The 19,798-nt window shown below is 41.7% G+C and overlaps 1 long non-coding RNA gene across 2 annotated transcripts in view; it reads left to right on the top strand.

Annotated features, from left to right (window-relative positions):
• Positions 1-19,537, top strand: part of LOC139085129 (uncharacterized) — an 80,068-nt gene extending 60,531 nt beyond the window's left edge. For both annotated transcript variants that reach the window (XR_011543194.1, XR_011543192.1), the window contains one exon: positions 17,960-19,537. This is a non-coding gene — a long non-coding RNA (uncharacterized lncRNA). The remainder of the gene's footprint in view (positions 1-17,959) is intronic.
• The last annotated feature ends 261 nt before the right edge of the window (positions 19,538-19,798 follow it).

Below are 19,798 nucleotides of genomic sequence, written 5' to 3'. Positions count from 1 at the left end.
CAGTCTCCCTTTCTTAGTGAATGACTATCCCCTTCTTCCATTGATCAACCTGGAGATCTAGAGTCGTCCCTGACTTCTCTCCTCTCTTCATCAGATCCCTTAACAAATTCTGGTGGATCTACCCTCAAAATATGTGAAGAAACAGACCACTTCTCACCACTTCCATTGTTATCACTGTTCTAAGCCACCCTCCTCTATTGCAGTGGCTTCCTTCCTCTGCTTCCATTTGTGTCCCTTGGTGGCCTGTTCTCTGGGTGATATTTTAAAAATATACATTAGATTATCACACTCCCTAGCTCAAAATCCTCCAGTGGCTTCTTGTCTCACTCAGGGTAAAATCCAAAGTTCTTCTAGTGGTTTGCAAGGATGACACACGCCCCTGACTCCCAACCGAAGGTCTGTTCTCATGGTTCTTTCCTGCTCTCACTCTTCTCCAGCACATTGGTCCCCTTGCTGTTCCTCAGGGCCTGGCATTTACTGTTCCCTCTTTCTGGAATGTTATTCCCTTAGATTTCATTTCAATCTATGTTCAAATTTCACTCTGTCAAGGAGACCTCCCATGAGTACCCACCTGAAAGAACTTTCTTCTCTGTCATGCTCAGTCCCCTTTCCTTGCTCTGTCTATCTATGTATATCTATCTACTTATCATCTATTTATTTTAGAGCAGTTTTAAGTTTATAGCAAAATTAAGAGGAAGATATAGAGATTTCCCATTCATGCATAGCCTCCCCCAATATCAACATCCCCCATCAGAGTAGTATATTTATTATAGTTGATGAACCTACATTGACCCATCATTATCACCCAAAGTCCATAGTTTACATTAGGATTAACTCATAGAATGATGCACATTTTGTGAGTCTGGACAAATGTATAATGACATGTATTCACCATTATAGTATCATACAGAGTAGTTTCATTGCCCTAAAAATCCTTTGTCCTCCACTTCTTCATCCCTCCCCCTATCCCCTGGCAACCACTGATCTTTTTACTGTCTCCACAGTTTTGCCTTTTCCAGAATTTCATATAGTTGGAATCATATAGTATATAGCCTTTTCAGACTGTCTTCTTCACTTAGTAATATGCATTTAAGTTTCCTTTATATCTTTTCATGTCTTTATTTTTTTCACAGAGGTTAACAGAACCTGATACATGTATTTATTGCCTATCTCCAGCCACTATATTATAAACCCCCTGAAGCAGAGATTGCTTTATTTTTAAACAACTGTATCCTCTGCAGCTAGACCAATGACTGGAACATAGCAGGCATACAAAGGCATCTGTTGAATAAGTAAAGAAGTCAGTCAACGAAAAGATTCCTCTTTGCCATAGTCCAAGTTTGCAGCGTTCTTTTAGATAATGTATATGAAAGAGACCTGTAAACTGCAAGAGCTTTGCAAATTCCACTAGTTATTGTTGTTGCCTGTTGGGAAGAGCCCATGCCACCATGTCAAAGGATGATGGAGTCTTAGATTTGGAAGCAATCTGAGAGGTGACCTAGTATAAGTCTCTATGATGGACCAGCAGAGCCCTCAAATCTCCAAATATTTCACCACCACCAAGAAGCCCATCACTTACCCTTGTTTCACAGCTCTGCTCCTTTATTGTATTTTGCGTTGAAATCTGCTGCCCTGTCCCTTCTCTTTTATGATCTTAACTCTGCATCAGGGCCACAAAGCATACTTGGATCCCTTGTCCTCATGACAACCCTTCAAATATTGAAGATGGCTGGCCTGGTCCCTTTTGGATTCAGTTCTGCAGGAAAACACCTCTCATCTCATCATCTGCTCCAGGTGTGATATGGTTTTGAGATCCCCTTCCTGCACATGAATGCACCTGAGTTTGGTACTGTTTTCCTCCATGTAATCGCTCCCCAGAGTGAATATAGCACTTCAGCCCTGATCTGATTGCTTCAGAGCTCAGGTCTCTCTGTCCCCCTTGGGAAGGGCTTGTGTATCTAATAAATATTATTAGCATTTGTTTAGTTTTGGAGCTTCTGCCTCACACAGTTGACTTGCATTGGGCATGTACTTAAACTTCTCTAATTTTCCCTCTCTTCTTCCTCCTTTTCTTCCTCTCTTTTTTTCCCTCCTTTTCCTTCTCAACAAAAATTGCTGTTAAGACCTTTCAGCCAGACCCCGCTCAGCCTCATCTTTTAAAATCTGTGGGCAGAACTTCACACTGATTCCTGAATGTTCTGTTATGTAAGTTTGTCCGTCCTTCCTGCTTTTGGAAAGTTATGCCATTTTGTATATTTGTCAATTGTCCCATATGTTTTCTTTCTCTCCTAGTTTTGGGTTATCTGCCTACTGGACAAGCATGCCTTCTTTATCTTCTTCTGGATTAGTAAGAAAAGTGATAGCTAAGTTAAAGCCCAGGCCAGGCCAGTAGACAAAGACCACATGGATCCATTGATGGCCCTCTGCAGGTACATCCTTCAACCTACTGTGAATCCACCACCTACAGCACCTGTTCAAATCACACTGCTTCTTATTGACACCGGAATATCAAAGGAGACCTGAAAAGCTTTGTTGATAACACCATCTACTATGCTTGGAACAGTCCCAGTTTGAAACCCTATAAAGAAAGGGAAATCCATGTATTTGCCAAGCTTTATTATAGGCAAACCAATATTAGCTTCTTCTAGTTCACTGTGGCTCCTTGAAGAAGCTTCTAGTGAGACCATCTGATCTTGGCACTTGGAAAGGAAGTCTCAAACACACAGCCTACCCCACCTACCTTAACAACCACAGTAGCTAAAATAGCACTTCCCATGGGCCAGATACCATTCTATGTGCTTTGCACATTATTAACTCGTGGATTCCTTACAGCAACCCTAGGAAGTAGTAACTATTATTATCCTCATTTTATGGATGAGAAAACTGAGAGACAAGGACATGAAGTAATTTACTCAAGGTCTCTTAGCTAACAGGGAATAGAGTTTGGACTCTCTAATTCCAGAGCCCAATATCTTTTCCCCTTTTTGCTTGCTGCTCACACCACTCTATTCATATCTTCATCTTGGTCTCCAGTTTACCTCTCAACCTTTGAATATGTGTAATATAGCAGAATAATTTATGAACATGGACTTAGGAATTGGATAGACCTGAATTCAAATTCGGGTTCTACCACTGCTAGCTATGTGACCTTGGACAAGTCATTTAATGCTTCTGTGTCTTGTTTGCCATATCTTTATTATACTGGTGATTAAAATATCTACTCTGCCTGGTTGTGATAAGGATTGATTGTTATGATTATGGAAAAAGTGCCCTGACAGTGCCTGGCATGAGTGCACCCACACAGCTTATATTATTGTTGTTGTTATTATTGTCATCTTTGTTGTTATTAGCTAAATATGCTATGGGTCTATTTAAAGCTCTGAGGCTCCGGTGGAAGGGTTTGAGGTTACCACCTGCCCCACTTGCTCCACTAGACCTCTGGTAACTGTTCTTTAGCCTGCCCCAGAGGGGTGCAACCCTTGTGTTTGCTCGTCCATCCTGGCCTCATGAATTAGATCTGGATGGCCTGATGCTCGTCATCTATATTCTTAAGTGTCAACAATCTGCTTCCTAATAATAGATTCTGGAATTTTGTTAGAGTTTAATGTCTAAGTCACCTTTGCTTTTGGTCCCAGTGTCAGATGAAACGGACTTGAGTAACCCCAAAGCGGATCCCAGTCTCCCTCTGTTTGCATTGCCACGTCAATGATGGTTATTTCTTTGGGATTTGCAAAGTTTATGGGGTGCTCTCCCACAATATCCTCACCTCTCTTGGCTTTTAATTCCCTCCTTAGCATACTTGTTCTACTTTTAGTGAGAAGAACACCTTGACGGGAGAGGTGGACTCAAGCCTGCAGAAGAGTGATCTGACTCTCACAAGTCCTTTGGAAACCTACTGCTTCCCCTTTGCAAAGCACTTCACGAGCTTCCAAGCATTTTCACACATCATCTCATCTGATCCTCTCCACGGGCCACTATCCACAGAGCGTGGTCCAATCATGCTAACATTTTTCCATTTCCTTAGAGATTTTCAACAAATATTTTGGCCCCAACATCACTGATTTCTTTTTAATCAAGGAAAGAGAATTCATAATTGCTTTTAGCATCAGGCTGAAGTGTGTTTGCTCCTTGAGATCTGGCACTATTTCTCATTTGTTTCCTAGAGTCTCTAAATGGGAGACATTGCACTAATCCTTCATTAAAGATGCATGAAGATGTCAGGCTAACAGACAGCAGGCTCTTCAGAAAGAGAGATGTGGCTCCAAATCCCAGGTCGTCCTTGTGTTAAAATCAGGCTAACTTGCTCCCTGTCTCATGGGCTTTGTACAAAGATTAAATAAAATAATGCCTATAAAGCATTGACAGTCTCTGGCCCATTGGATGCACTCAAAGATGGCTTTAAATTTGTTATTATGACCATATGTCCATCATGCACTGTGTGATAAGTCTTTCAGCAGGTGCTTTGTATCCGTTGTTTCCACCAAACTTCATATCAACCTTACCAGATAGGAATGATGGTATTTATTTTACAATGAGAATGCTGAGAGCCAGGGACGTTAAGTAACTTGCCTCTGGTCCGCAGTTAACCTTAGCAGCAGAGCTAAGTGTTCACCTGGATTCATCTGTTTCTGATGCCCATGCTTTCTCAACTCTTCTCCTCAGTCTCTAATCTATAATTTTCTCTTCTCCAAATATTTCTAAGCCTTTCTTTCTAACTTAGTTTCTGATCCTTCTCTAAACAAACTCTCTACTCAAGCAAGGTTGATGTCTCAATGTTTGAGGGACATGCTTTGTACATTTCTCTAACACCCATCCATTCATTTGTTCATTCATTCAACCAACTCTTGAACACTGTGTCTGGGGCTGGGCTACAAAGATGGGAAAATCAGGATTTTGCCTGTGGGGAAGTTACAGAACAGTGAAGAGTTCTATAAAAGGACATTAATATGGAACTTTTGGCTGAGATTCTAAGGCAACAGATTATCACACACCATAATGTGTTATAAGATGGACCACTCAGAAGAATTTGTGAAAATTTGGTGGCCAAGAGTCAGTTAGCTACCTCTTAAGCCCCTCACCTACATCAGGATATGAAAGTGTTAGGAAAAGAGATGATTTGATGGGAAGAGGACTTCTTGGCAGCAGCAGCTTGTTTGCTGGACTCTGTGACACTTGGAAGGGATAAGGACCAGGTACTTTCCCTCACCTTACGTCTGCAGAGAGGGGCTCCAGCAGGACCACTTGGAGAGCGTGGCATGTACCTCTGGAAGTTGGAGGTTGTGTTGGACCTAAGTCGGACTTCCATCCGGGACATGTGAGGGGTGAGAAATGGGCTGGTCATCTGCTGATGGATGATCCAAAGGAAAGCTGGCTGCACTGGGCAGCCTGTCCTCTGGGAGTTTGTCAGGGATAAGGATGTCTGACTATTTCCGTGGACCAGACATGGATATATGCACAAGAAAGCTGGTGGGGGATTGTAACTGACTCTGTTCCAGGGGGCTGCCTAGAGCTGAGCACAGACCGCAGCTGGAGCTATGGCCGCATTCCCAGGAGATGGGGAGGGAAGAAACCATTACCTGAAACTGAAGTATGCATTCTCCACATCAAGGGAGCTGTGGCACAGAGATCCCCAGCAATTGGGGTGGGGTCTCCAAAAGACTCACAAAAGCATCCCTTAAGAAAACAAGTCAGCTTTAAACACCTGCCATGATCAGAGAGCATAAAGCCACCCTACAGCAATACCAGACAGCAAGAACTTTTATACACCCCTTGGCTTCATTCCTCCCCATTCTCTCACTCCAGGGGGGCAGAAACCACTTAGCCAGCTGATGAAAGAGAAGCCCCAGTACCAGACTTCTCGTCTAGCGTAAGCCTTACCCAGGGAAGGAGAAAACATTTAACTTGAAATCAAGTTCGGAGAGAGCATTGTTTCATGAAGGGGCGTTCCCTTCAGATTATGGTGTTATAAAAGGACATCGACTTTTATGAACTAAGATTGATCAGAAACCTCATTGGATTGTATAAGTTTTCCTCCTAGAGTAGGAAATCACCTTCCCCAAGTGAATACATTATAAAGGGACAATGGGAGCATAGTGAAGTTGCTTTCTGCTTACACCCGGTGAATCCAGCTTCTTCAGCATATGGGTTATAGTTACAATAGAGAGGGAGGAGGAAACTGTACCAGTTGTGATGGGAGTACTGAAGAGCAGTGTGCACCACTATTTAGGCTGCCTAGAACTTAATCTCTCTATTCTCTGCATTCCTGAAATGCAGTTAACCTTCAAGGCGCAGGTCAATTCTCATTTCCTCCAGCCCTGGCCACAGCCAGCTCTCTCTCCTCTGAACATCCCCGGCACTCACTCAGGCCTACTTTTACATCTGTTCTGTGTCCTCTTGCTAACTATCACTTACTCAGAGGCCCAGATGCTAACTTGTATGAAGATACCATTTTCCCTTCCGTAGGGTTACACCTGGGTCTATTATGTCACAGAATCAGCTGTGTTCTTTTCCCCAGACCCTCCCTGCTGTGCAAATCCAGTTAGCACAGTTTATTATGAAACTGAATTTGTAGAAGATAAAGTACACTTTACAAACACAGTCAATGGCTGTATGTAGCGCTGGTTTGGTCTCTTTCCTCCCATTCTTCTTGTCCCCCACCTATCCAGGATGGTTAGAGGTGGCGTACTCCCTGGGCTGATCTCCCCTCCTCTTCGCTGTTCCTTTTGATGCTGCCTCTGCAGCCTCATATGGTATTTGCTTGCTAGGGCTACTGGGACAAAGGACCACAAACTTGCTGGCTTAAATAACAGAAAATTATTGTCTCACAGGTCTTCAGGCTAGAAGTTCAAGATCAAGGTGTCAGCAGGCTTGATTCCTTCTGAGGGTTGTGAGGGAGAATCCCTTCCACGCCTCTCCCCTAGCTTCCGGTGATTTGCTAGCAATCATCAGCGTTTCTTGGCTTGTAGAAGCATCACCCTATCTCTGCCTTCGTCTTTACATGGCATTCTTTTTGCGTGTGTGCCTGTGTCCAAATTTCCCTATTTTTTAGGGACAGTAATTGTCTCACACTAGGGGTCCACCCTACTCCAGTATGACCTCATCTTAAATTAACTAATTACGTATGCAATGGCCTTATTTCCAAATAGGTCATGTTGAGGTACTGCGGCTTAGGAAGTCAACATACGATTGTGAGGGAAGACACAATTCAGCCCATAACAGTCAATGGTAAGCTCCTCTTCTCACTCTTCTGGAGAGTTCTTGTTCCTAGATTTTTGAGCCCATTTGACCCGTGTGCACACTATACAGCCACTAGCCTCTAATGATCTCCCAGGAACTCCTCCTAGGGTTTGGGCCAGTTGTGCTTGCATCTTCCTTTTCTTTCCCTTTCTGAAGTGCTCTTATTTCTTCTCCCAACTTTTCTTTTGTTTCTTTTTAAACTTGCTGGTTTTGCAACTCAACTTCAAATCCCGCCTCTGGGTTCTTGTTTGCTGGGGATTCTAACCTCGGCTTTCCCCAATCCAGCAGCCTTTGGCTTGGCTGTTCCTCTGGATCCTAGCTCCAGCATACGGAATCTAACCTTGACCTTGATCTACTGCCCAGAATCCTGGCTGGACCAGCCTGTCCTCCCCTCAAGGTCGTGCAGAGTATTTGGCAGGTTCTCAGTGAACCACTCTGAAACTCAAGGACCCTGTGCAGGACACTAAGCCCCTGTGGCAGAACCTGCTATATGCTCATGACAATGTGTTTCCTCTTCCTTTGGAGCACACTCTAGTTTGCAAGTCTCTGGGAAGTTGGGTGTGACGAGGTGCCTGGTTGTAGCCAATGTAATATAAGCACAAGTGATGTGTGCCACCCCCAGGCCTTGCCCATGAAAACCTCCTGTGCAATCCTCCACATTCTCCCTGTCTCCACTTCATGCTGGACACAGAGATCTTCAAGGTGCTAGTGGCCGGCAAGAGTTGTGGAGCCACGTGATGGAGAGAGGCTGGGTCCCTGAATCGCAGTGTCAACAGCTACCTTCTGAGTCCTTGCGTTGAATTGTTACGTTAGAGACAAAGTAAACTTCTCTATGTTAAGGTATTGAGATTTGGGGGCTGTTTGTTAAGCAGCAAGATAGAATTACCCAAACGGAGAAGTCTTTGAGGAAGAAAAGGAGAAAATCTGAGTTTGTTCCCCTTGTTATTACATTTTTCCCCCATTCATTCCCAAATCTCTACTCTGCACCTCTGTCTCCAACTTGCCTGTTTTGGAGAATGGAGAGAGAGAATTGCTCCCCATCTTTCCCCTTCTGTTGACTGAAGTCTCAAGGGTCCTCCAAATGAGTGTTAGGGTCGCCCTTTAAGTCAGGGCTATGTTGAAAGTCTTATGGTAGATTTATTGTGACTTTAGTACTCTCTCTGCATACATATATATATATATGTTCACACACATGTATAATAATATATTATTATATATAATAGGTTATATTATATATTACTATATCATTATTAAATATATATTAATATAATATATAATAATATAAATAATATAATAATATAAATATTATTTTATATATTATATATAATTATTGTATTATTAAATATATTATTTAATATATTTATTTATAATATACAACATATATAATATATTGCAATATATAATATTTATTTATAATGAATTAATATTTAATATATTTAATAATTATATTATTAAATATATTAATATATTTATATATAATGTATTCTAATATATTCACATTATATTATTAATAGATATTATATATTGTATATTTTAATATATATGATTATATGTTATATATCTAATTATATATATATTTTATATATTATAATATACATTCTATTATATATGTATTATATATGATATACAAGTAATAATCATATATAATATTAACATAATTATATTAATAGATTATATATTAATTATATATAATTAGATATTAATTAATTAGATATTAATTATATATAATTAATATATTAATAATTATTATGTTATTAAATACATTATTAAATATATTTTAACTAATCAATTTATTTATAATGTATATTATATTTATAATATATAATATTTAATATATAATATTCATTTATAATATTCTTAATATATTTAATGATTATTATGTTATTAAACATATTACTAAATATATATTGTTATATTTTATATAAATTAAATATGTATTAAATATATATAGCATATATAATATATAATATATAATAATATATAGTATTTTATAATATAAATATATATATCTAGATATATAATAAAATATGTTTTATAAAGATTTATACGATTTATGTATTTTATAATTATAAATCATATATTTATATGTATTTTATATATATTCATATATATTTTATTTATATTTATTTATTTAGATATATTTTATATTGTATATATTTTATATATAAATATAAATGTGATTATATAAATAAATTTTCATAAATATAGGTATAATATAATATATAAATATAAAATTTATATTTATAAATAAATATAAAGTTTTATAATTTTTATAATTTATAAATATGTGTTTTTATTTTTTGTATATTTTTATATATTTTATATTTTATTATATATTATAATATATATATTTTATACATATATAATATAATATATATTATAAAGTATAAATATTATATATAAAATATAAATATAAATTGTAAATATATAATATAAATTAATATAATATAACATATAATAATATATAATTTAATATATCATATCATATAATATATATTAGACTATATATTATAAATATAAAATATAATATAAGTATTTTATATTCATTTTATATTTATATATTTATATTTTATATATATTTATATATTTGTTTTTATATACATATAATTTATCTATAAATTTTATAAATTATATAAACTTTATAAAAAGATTTTCTATAATAAAATCTTTTTTTAGCTTTGTCTAGCAGATATGTAATTAATAGATGAAAATTTCCTGGCTTCTGCATGCAGAAGTTGGGTTTTTGGTCAGAAAGTGGACAAAATACACAGTGAAACTGACAGAATAAGTGAACATTTTCATGGGCGGACAAAGGGAAAGACCATCTAAAGGAAATTCATTCTTCTGCACAGTCTCTGAGAAAGGAATTTAATGAGCAAAACATGGACAGCAGGTGAGTGTAAAGAGGGACACAACATCTAAGCACAGAGTAAGGGAAGCTAGTGACTTTAATTAGCAGAGACTTTCCAAAGTGCAAAAGCCATAAAAAGAGCTTTATAGAGTGTGTTTTAGGATGTACTGAGGACGGATGAGGCAGGTGTGGGCAGAAGCGGAGCAGAATTCCACCAGGGTTCAGGAAGCAGACTCCTGTTCTAGTCCCAGCTCTGCCTTTTACTGTCACGTAAATCACTTAATCACCCTGCGTCTCTGCCCCCTGCTCTATCAAATAAGTGTGAGAGCTACCTTACAGGGTTGCAACATGATGTTTGCCTGAGCATTCAGAACTCCCAAATACCAGGCTTAGGCCTCAGATGTGGCTCCTCCCCTTTGTGTGCTGTAATCTCGTGTTCTAACTTTTGCCATCACAATATGTTCCCTAGATTTGGGTCAGATTCTGAAGGATTTTGAAACCCAAGCTGAGGAATTTAGACTTGACCCTGGAGGTGAAGGAGAAACTTCAAAGACAACCAAGGCCACTGAAACCCTAAAGATAGCGTTTGTTAATCACCATGCCTGGAAGGTTTTCTGAATTTGCAGCTATCTTTCCTTTCATGTAGAGTTGCATGCAGAGAAGTCTGGAATTCTATGCTCCTTTCCCAAGCCTCACTTCATTGTTCTTAAACTTTCTTCAGGGGATATGCTGACAGTGTCCCTCAACCTCCTCTGAATAGAAGAGCTTGGTTCTTATTCTCCTGGGGTCGTGACCTCATTTTGCACAGAGCTGTAAGTGTTAATTGCCATTAGGAAGTCTGCCCACTGGCTTTCCAGGGTCCAACCACTAGGTGTTGGCTGGGTCTCAAGCCTTTGGCTAGACCAGTGACTGAAATCTTTAGGTGAAACTCACATCATCTCAAGAGGTCTTACTGCCAAGACAAAGGAAACCCAGAGGCTTTATGAGTGACCCATTGATTCTGTATGACCTTCATAGCCATTTAGAATACACAAAAGACTTCTCTATGGATATAAGAACCTCAGGCGGAAAGGGGGCAGCCTTCATCTGATGAAGAGGCTTCGAGTGCTCCATTAGTGCAGGCCTTGAAAGACGCACTGCTGCATCAACAGAAGGAGGTTGTTTTTTTTTTCAGCTCTTGAAAAATATTGTGAATTTAAAACACAAACAATGGCAAAAGTCAATGGTGTAGAAGCTTCAGGCTAAATCATAGTCTCCTTGTAGGCCTGCCTGCAGATGCTGGTGCTGAGAGGTTGGTCTTAGAGGGGCCTGGGCTGAGAGCAGCAGTTACAGAGGCTCAGGTCTCCTGACCACTGTAACCGTCCCAGAGACAAGTGGGGTTCTGACGGACCAGCAGCACACTCTCGATTAAGGACTGTTCAATAAGCAAAAGAAAAGGTAGGTCAGCCTCTGAACAAAAGGATATATTTTCTCTTTGAGGCCTTTGTGTGGAGGTTGAAAGAAGGGAGGTCGTGTGCCAGTGGACAAGCACCCACATGAAAACACAAGCACCTGCTTTTACTCTTGGTGTCATTTAATGGGGGAAGGCCCTGTGATCCACTCATCTCAGAGTTTCAACATAAATCTCCATTGGGATAGCCCCAGATCCTTTTGCCTGTTAATATCAGTAGTTTACTTGTATTATATGCTCACTATGTTGCCAGCACTGGGCTGAGAGATGTACAAATGTTATCTCAGTCCTCCTATAAAGTAGACACTTTAAGAAAAATTACCATTTTACAGATGGAGAAACTGAGGCTCAGAGATGTTGGAGCCTGTCAGTAAAGGACTGTGGGTGTCTAGATGTCACTTTCCCTCTCAAAGCCTGGTCTGAACGATTTGCAGCATGATTCTTTTTCCTAGCTACCCTTGATATTAACAGCTTTATTCATGATTCTTCAAACTAGAAGCATCCAAGATGGCCTTCAGCAGGTGAATGGATAGATAAACTGTGGTACATCCAGACAACGGAGTATTTTTCAGTACTAAACAGAAATGATCTATCAAGTCATGAAGAGACATGGAGGGACTTTAAATGCATATTATTAAGTGGAAGAAGCCAACTTGAAAAGGCGACATGCTGTATGGTTCCAGCTATATGACATTCTGGAAAAGGCAAAACTATGGAGACAGTCAAAGGATCACTGGTTTCCAGGGGTTGAGGGGAGCGGAGGGAGAGATAAATAGGTGGAGCCCAGAGGATTTTTAGGGCAGTGAAACTGCTCTGTATGACACTGTAATGATGGATACATGTCCTTATACATTTGTTCAAACCCATAGAATATACAACACCAAGAGCGTGTCCTAGTATAAACTATGGATTTTGGGTGATTACGATGTGTCAATGTAGTTTCATGAATGGTAACAAATGTCCCAGTCTGGCGGGAGATGTTGATAATGGGGGAGGCTATGCCTCTGTAGGGGCAGGGAGTATATGGGAAATCTCTCTACCTTCCTCTTAATTTTTCTGTGAATCTAAAACTGCTGCAAAAAATAAAGTCTACTCAAAGAAAGAAAGAAAAAAGTACATGAACACTGTCATGACTAAAACACAAATTTGTTATACTTTATAGGATTAAAAATTTTTTTGGCCATAATGTGGCAATTAACTGGCAATATAAATAAGGGTAAAATTATGAAGAAATTATGTTGAAAGGAGTTCTCATACCTGGCAATTTGGCGAGTCACTGAAGTAGGTGGTCTTGGAGGTCTGGCCCAGCCCTCCCATCCTCAAGTGTTACTAAAGGCCTGTATGCCGCTCTCTGTAACTATGGCGGCAGTCAGGTGACCTGACTCGGGTCCCAGTCTATTAAGCTTCATCTCCTGTCTTGCTTTTCTTAAGGGGGAAGAGCCAGCATCTGTGAGCAACTGTGATGTGACAGGCACACGTTTCATTTCCACGCCAAAACTTTGCTCGCGTGGTTCTCTCTATTTAAAACCCTCTTTCCTTTCTCAATTTGTCACATCATGCTCACCTTTTCCTTTCCTGGGTCCAGTTCAGGAGCCTCTTTTCCTCCAGGCCTTTCATGCTCTCCAGCTCCTCTGCCCGACCCCCTTTAATTTCTCCAGCTCTCCCTGCCAGCTGCACTCCCTCTGCCTCTGGACTAGAGAGCTCGGCGTCCCCTGAGCTCCTCTCCTTCCTTTTACAGAAAAACCAACTGAGGCAATTTGCCCAAATGTGACCAGTTACCAGGAGCAGAGCTAAGAAGGAATAAGTTCTCTGGGCACCACGAATGTGTGTCCTCTCCCACATCAGGGTGTCAGCTCTTGCGGAATGGGAAATGCATAGATCTTACTTTGCCTGTACCCTCTTTAGAATCAGAGTGGGATTTGAGAGCTTTTGGGAGTGCAGATGCTTGAAGATTGGACAGCAGCAGAACAAAAATGCTATGGCACCCTGCCCTGTATGTTAGAGAAGGATCTGTCTCTCTTTCCCTTCCTTTTTCCTTCCATTCTCCACAACAGAGTTTCTGAACCTCAGTACTATTGACATTTGGGCCAGATAAGTCTTTGTTCTGGAGGGGCGCTGTTCTGTACATTGTAGGAAGTACAGGAAAATCCTCTGGTTTCTACCCACCAGGTGCCAATAGTGCCCATCCCCCAAGTTGTAACAATCAGAAATGTCTCTAGACTTTGCCATGGGATGGGCAAGATGAGAGCAAGACTACCTCTGGTTGAGAACTACTGCTCTAAGCTGGAATTGAGTACCTGCTATGTGCCTCTCCTTTACAATCCCTAGCCCCACATGGGGCACCTACTCTGTGCTGGACAGTACTCTAATGGCTGAACAAGCACTGGTCCTCCCTCCCAAATCATCACCCCCCAACCCCACCCCGCCAACGCCTCATTCCTTTCTCTCCCTTTATAAGAAATAGTGGTTCTGGGGAAGGCTGCTTCCAGGAAACCATAAAGTCATTTTACGCCCTCTCACCTTGGCTGTGAAGATAACACAATCAGGTTACAGAGGCATGGTTTTGGGAACTTCAAAGCTGAGCTGGAGGGAGTGGAAGGACAGGAGCTGGGGAGCTGAGGTCTTATCTGTGGTTCGAATGTTCTTACCCTTATCAATCCAGAAGGAGGGGACCCTAGGGGTTAGCAAGCGGGAGTCAAAAGGTCAGGTCGCTTTCTTTTTCCCACCTGTCTTTAGGTGGAAAGGGACCAGCGAACAAGGAAGGACTGAAAGGAAGAAAGCAAAGTAGGAGGAATACCGACAGGGGAGTAGAATATTAGGGGTGGGTGAGCGTGGAGGGGGCAACATTTTCTGACCTTACACTAACCCAGCTGACCTGGATTAGATGCCAGTGTTCTAGAACCAGAGAATCGAAAAGTTAGAAGGCCTTAGCAGTAGCTTCATGAACACCACCCAGATGACAACTGAGCCTCAAGCCCTGGGGACCTTCACTGGGTGGTTATGGAATGAGGTGAAGCTGCTTTGAGAACTTCTGCCATAGATCATGAAGGTTGGAATGCAGACAACAGCAACTGGAATGGGGAAATGAGAATCTAAACGGGATGAATTTTTTGGAGTTGAAGGCAAATCGTTTGTAGAGACTTGAGGGAAAAGGAGGAATCTAAGAATAATTGCAAACCTACATATATCACTTTCAGTGTGCCGACACTCTTTGATGCCCTTTATATAAATATTAACTCATTTTATGCTCCCAACAACTTTACAAGATAGGTACTGGTAAAGCACCCATTATACAGGTGAGGAAATTGAGGCACAGAGTTGTTTAGTAATTTGCAGGTCACAGAGCAAATCAGGAGGAGAACTGGGACTTGGATCCTCATAGCCCAGTTCCAGCACTTGTGCTTTTAAATCACTGTGATGTCTACCACTTGGCTAAGAACCTGGGCAGCTACGTGGATAGTAAAATCATGAACTTGGGTATGGCCTGAAGGAGAAGCAAGTTTGAGGGAAGAACAGTGCGTTCAGCCTGGGAGATGCTTTCTCTGGCTTGTGTGTAGGGCACCCAGGGGTTGTTGCCTGGAAGGTGGGGTAACAGTTCAGCTCTAAGCTCAGTACAGAGGTCCAAGGAGCCGGGGACTTAAAGCTGTGGATAGGGAGCTGTGTGCACTGAGAAGACAAGAGGACCGAAGAACCCTGAGGAGCACAAACGGTTAAAGACAGATGGAAGAAGAACCAGGAAAAGAGAGGGGAAAAAAAAGTCCATCAGTGTAGAGAGTGGTGCCCTGGAAATTAAGGGCAAAGCGAGTTTCAGGAAGGAGGGTGAGGTCACTAGGGACAAAAGCTGTAAAGAAGTCTAAGATAAGAAATGAAAAGAGGTATTGTTCTTCAATGGTCTCATGGGTTTCTAATTTGTTTCTCCAACCAGCTGGGAAACTTTGGGTGGTGAAGAGCTGCATCCAACACTTCACTGAGTTCTTCTTTGAATGTCCACAGTTTCTAGTGCAGGGCTAGGCATGCAGAAGGCGTCCACCAAATACCGATGAGCTGCTGATCCTTCAGGTTCCTATTGGATTTTCTCCTTACTTACACAATGACATTATTTGTAAGTTGTCCACAGCTGCTGAGGAGGAGTTAGGATGTTCCTAGTCTTATATAAGGTTGGGTAGCCCATAACCACTGTATTTGGCATTGCTAATGCAGATGATTGGCAGATGCAGCATCTTCGTTCTCTCTTCCTCAGTCATATGGATAAACATAAAAGCTATTGTGTGTTGAGGACCTACTGTGTGCCTAACTCTGTACTGGACATTTGACATTTGTAGTTCAAATCCTCATAACCTGGCAAGCTGGGTATTATTATCTTCTTTTTCCAGATAAAGTGACTGGGTTGAAAGCATGTTGCCTTGCCCAGGGTCGCAGTGAACTAAGCTCCTTCCTATTCCCTCAGCTGCCACTGCCTTATTTCAGGTGTCACCATGACTTAGGTGGGTTTTACTATAGCTTCTTATTTTTTCTCCACTCTTCTATCAATCCTCCTTGCCCACAATCCATCCTCCAAATGAAGCCACAGTAATTTATCTAACTGCAACCCTGATCACTTTTAAGTTCCATCAGCGGCTCCCTTTTTAGTATATAAGGCCAACCCCCTCAGCACGCCCTACCAGGCTTTCATCATCTGACCCCATTCGCTTTTCCATGCACTTCTTGGCTATTGCTTCACACTCTCTGTTCCCTCCAGCCAAACCAATCTCCTTCACTTCCCTGAGGATGCCTGACTCTCATTTTCCATATTCTGTTCCCTGGGATCGCAGTGCCCATCGTCCCTTTTGTCCTGGGTTCACTCACACTGGTTCTTTAAGACTCAGCCTACTCTTTCTTCTCACGAGCATTCCCAGGCCTTATTAAATGATCCCCTCTATTTTCCTCTTCAGAGGCCCTCAGTGCCATGAGTGCAGATGTGTCACTCTGCATTCTGCTTGCTATTTTCTTCTGTTTTTCTTGCTTGGCAGCGAGGTCTTGGAGGACAGTGGTCGTGTACACTCCCAGCTCAGAGCAGGAGCTGAACTTCTGCTTGTTAAATAAGTGACTGGATTTTGAAGGACAGACTGCACCAAGGTCAGAAAGCAGGAGAGGGAGGGAGGGCATTGGGAAGAGCAGGCATTTGGGTTGGCTGCTGTGTAGGTGTCACCATGGGGAGTTGGTATAATGCTTCTCCCATTTTTACCTCTTCCCGTCACTTCTAGAGGCACAGGGGATACCCCGCCTCTGCTTCCAGACAGTGATAATCCTGCTGGAACTGTCTGGGCCAAAGTCTTGTCTTAAGTCTCATCTTCGGAGTCCAGTTTTCTTTTGGCAAGACTGAGACAGGAAACACTTGCACAGTGAGCTTCCCCTTCTATGGAATGTGTGTTGCGAGAGAACTGAGGCCAGATGGAAAATGCCTCCTAAGTCCTAAGGCAGGCTGGAAAGATAGGTCAATGATAGTGAAGCCCATCTCTCCATTTTAAAAATAGTTGGTGGTGAAAGTAATCCAGGCTCATGCATCTGAAGTGTTGTAAAAATTAGCAAGACTTGGGGGTTGAAAGGAAAGTAGCTGAGATGAAGAGAAAGAAGGCTATCTTCTCCATTATCTCTACCTTCCCTTCTTCAAAGTGAGGAAAGCATTTCCGTCTTAGTGGAAACAAGATGCCTTGGTGAAAGGAATGTCTAATGGCGGAATTTTCAGATGGTGAAACAATAGGGGAGACACTTTTGAGGCGGTTGGGTCCTTCAGATATTCAAGGGATAGCCACTGACTTTTTCTGCTTGTAGGACCAGCCCTGTGTAAGTGTATGACGTAAGAACTATGAACATCTGATGGAGTTATTGCTGGTGACACACTTCCATAGATATCATCTGAGTTGATCCTTACAATGGCCTGGTGAGGAGGGGATTACCGTTCCCTCCCCATATCTACAGCAGAGGACACTGTGGCTCAGAGATGTTAGGTGATTTGCCTAAGATCTCACAAGCATTCATTCATTCTCTCATTGGTTAGCAAACATTAACATTGTGCCAGGCACCATTCTAGCACTGGCAATACCAAGCTCCACAAGACAGGCCGAGTGCCTGTCCTCACAGAACTGATGCTCTAGTTGGGGCAATAGGCAGTAAACACGTGACTACGTAGGTAAATAGGACCATGTGCTGTAAAGAAAACAGAGCATTGGACCTGGATAGAGAGTGCTGGTGGATGGGGGGGTTGGTGGGGCGTACATGCTATTTTGGAAAGGATGATGGGGGAAGGCTGGTGGAGGAGATAAAGGTAGAACTCGAAGGAAGACAAATTCTACACTCCTTTCATTACACCCACACTGCAGTGGGCTACTGCAGTAACTCTCCTCCCTGACACCTCTCTCTCTCTCTTTTTTCTTTCCTCCTAGAAGCCCCCAAGAACCTCTCATGGAAATTGATACAGCCAGAAGCATATTTCTCTGGGACTCGAAAGAGGACACTTGGACCTTACCAGTGACAGCTCGGAGATGGGGAAATGCAAGTGCGGGCCCCACCCTGGCAGTGTGTCGGCAGCTGTTCTGGAAAATAAAAACACAAGCCGTTTACAGATTCAGGAAGCTGAAACATTTTATGGGCACAGTCATCAAAGGCAAACACCGCTGTGTTCCTTGACGACATCTCCTGGAAGCCACTCACCTGGACAATAGAAGTTTGCGAGGAAACTTAACAGTCTTCAAATATTTGAATCACTGTCACTTGGCAGAAAGACCGGCTACAGGGAGTAAAAGTAGGGCCAGTGGCAGGAGGTGAGAGGGAGGCAAGTATCAGCTTGGTAGAGGGAAAAATTTTCCGACAATCTCACCTGGCCGATAATGGAATGATATTCCCTTGAGTAGGAGAAAGATACTTCCTTCTATCACTAGAAGTGTGCAAGTAGGAGCTCAAGGATTCCCTCCCACCAGTTCAAGGAATGATTTCTTAATTGATTCACTCACTTAACTGGTACTTACTAAGCATCTTCTATGTGCTAGGCACATGGATATACTGATGAAAAAGACATACAAGATGCCTGCTTCCGTGAAGTTTACATTCTAGTGGTGGAGACAGTCAAGAAAGAAGTGAACAAATAGTTACAAAGATAGTTGCAGCTAGTGATGGGTGTCTTAAGCACAATAAAAGAAGAGTATGTAAAAGAATAACTGTGTGTGTGCGTGTATGTGTTTGTGTTTGCATGTGTGTGTTTGTGTGTACATGTATGTGGAGTGGATTATACTTTGTATTGCATGGTCAGAGAAGGTATCTCTGAGGAGGCAACCTTTGAAGCAAGTTCTGAGTGATCAGAGGCACCAGCAAGAGCAAAGGCCCAGATTGGTGCACTTGAGAATGGAGAGAGCCAATGTGGCTGGGCACAGTGACGAGAGGGACAGAGAAGTAGGGGATGAGGGCAGGCAGGGCCAGATCATGTAGGGCATTGCAGACCGTGATAGGGAAGCTGGGTATTTTATCAAAAGGACAATGGGGAGCCATAGCAGAGACATGTTTTTTTAAGTGCAAGGTTGGACTAGATGAATAGTTTTCAACTCAAGCCATTCTTCACACTCACCTGGTGATCCAGACTTGGGATCCAATGGACTAAGTGAGCTCTAAGATTCTTTTCATGGTGAAGATTTAAGGTACAAGTGTGACCTACCCTATGGGATTACACATTTTCTTCAGGACAAATAAGAATGTCATGGCCCATAGGAATTTTGCTAACGTATTATCTCTAAACGAGTTCATTAGTGTGAGTGAATTCTAAATAATTTTCATTCACTTCAACAATTATGTGGTGGATTGTCTTCTGTGTGCCAGGCACTCAGTACCCACAGGGGCACAAGGCATGGTGTCTGGCCCATAGCAGGTGCACCATAAATATTTACTGGATGAATGTATCAGATATTCCACTGGGCACTGGGGAAAAAGAGATGGGGAAAAGACAATAAAGATGCCCGTGCTTTTACTCTTACTTAGAAGAAGGACTGCGGTAGGATTATTTGCAAACTGCTGTGAAAAGGATGAAAAGATAGAACGTGCGAAGGAAAGGGGTTTTGGTTTGAGTTTCTGTTTGGGCTGCAGGATTCCACGGGGTGTTCGTGAGGAAGGCAAAATACAGAGACAGCACTGGGACCATTTGGAGAGTCTGAATTCTTCACTTTCCGTCCTTGTGGGTTCTGGCTTCTGGCTTCTCAGAGGAGTCTGCTTCCCATTTTGTTGGATGGCAGAGGAAA

Source organism: Equus przewalskii, chromosome 8 (genome assembly GCF_037783145.1).
Source record: "Equus przewalskii isolate Varuska chromosome 8, EquPr2, whole genome shotgun sequence".
Taxonomy (NCBI): domain Eukaryota; kingdom Metazoa; phylum Chordata; class Mammalia; order Perissodactyla; family Equidae; genus Equus; species Equus przewalskii.
The sequence above is the reverse complement of the archived record's forward strand: the minus strand, read 5'-3'. Positions and strand labels throughout refer to the sequence as shown.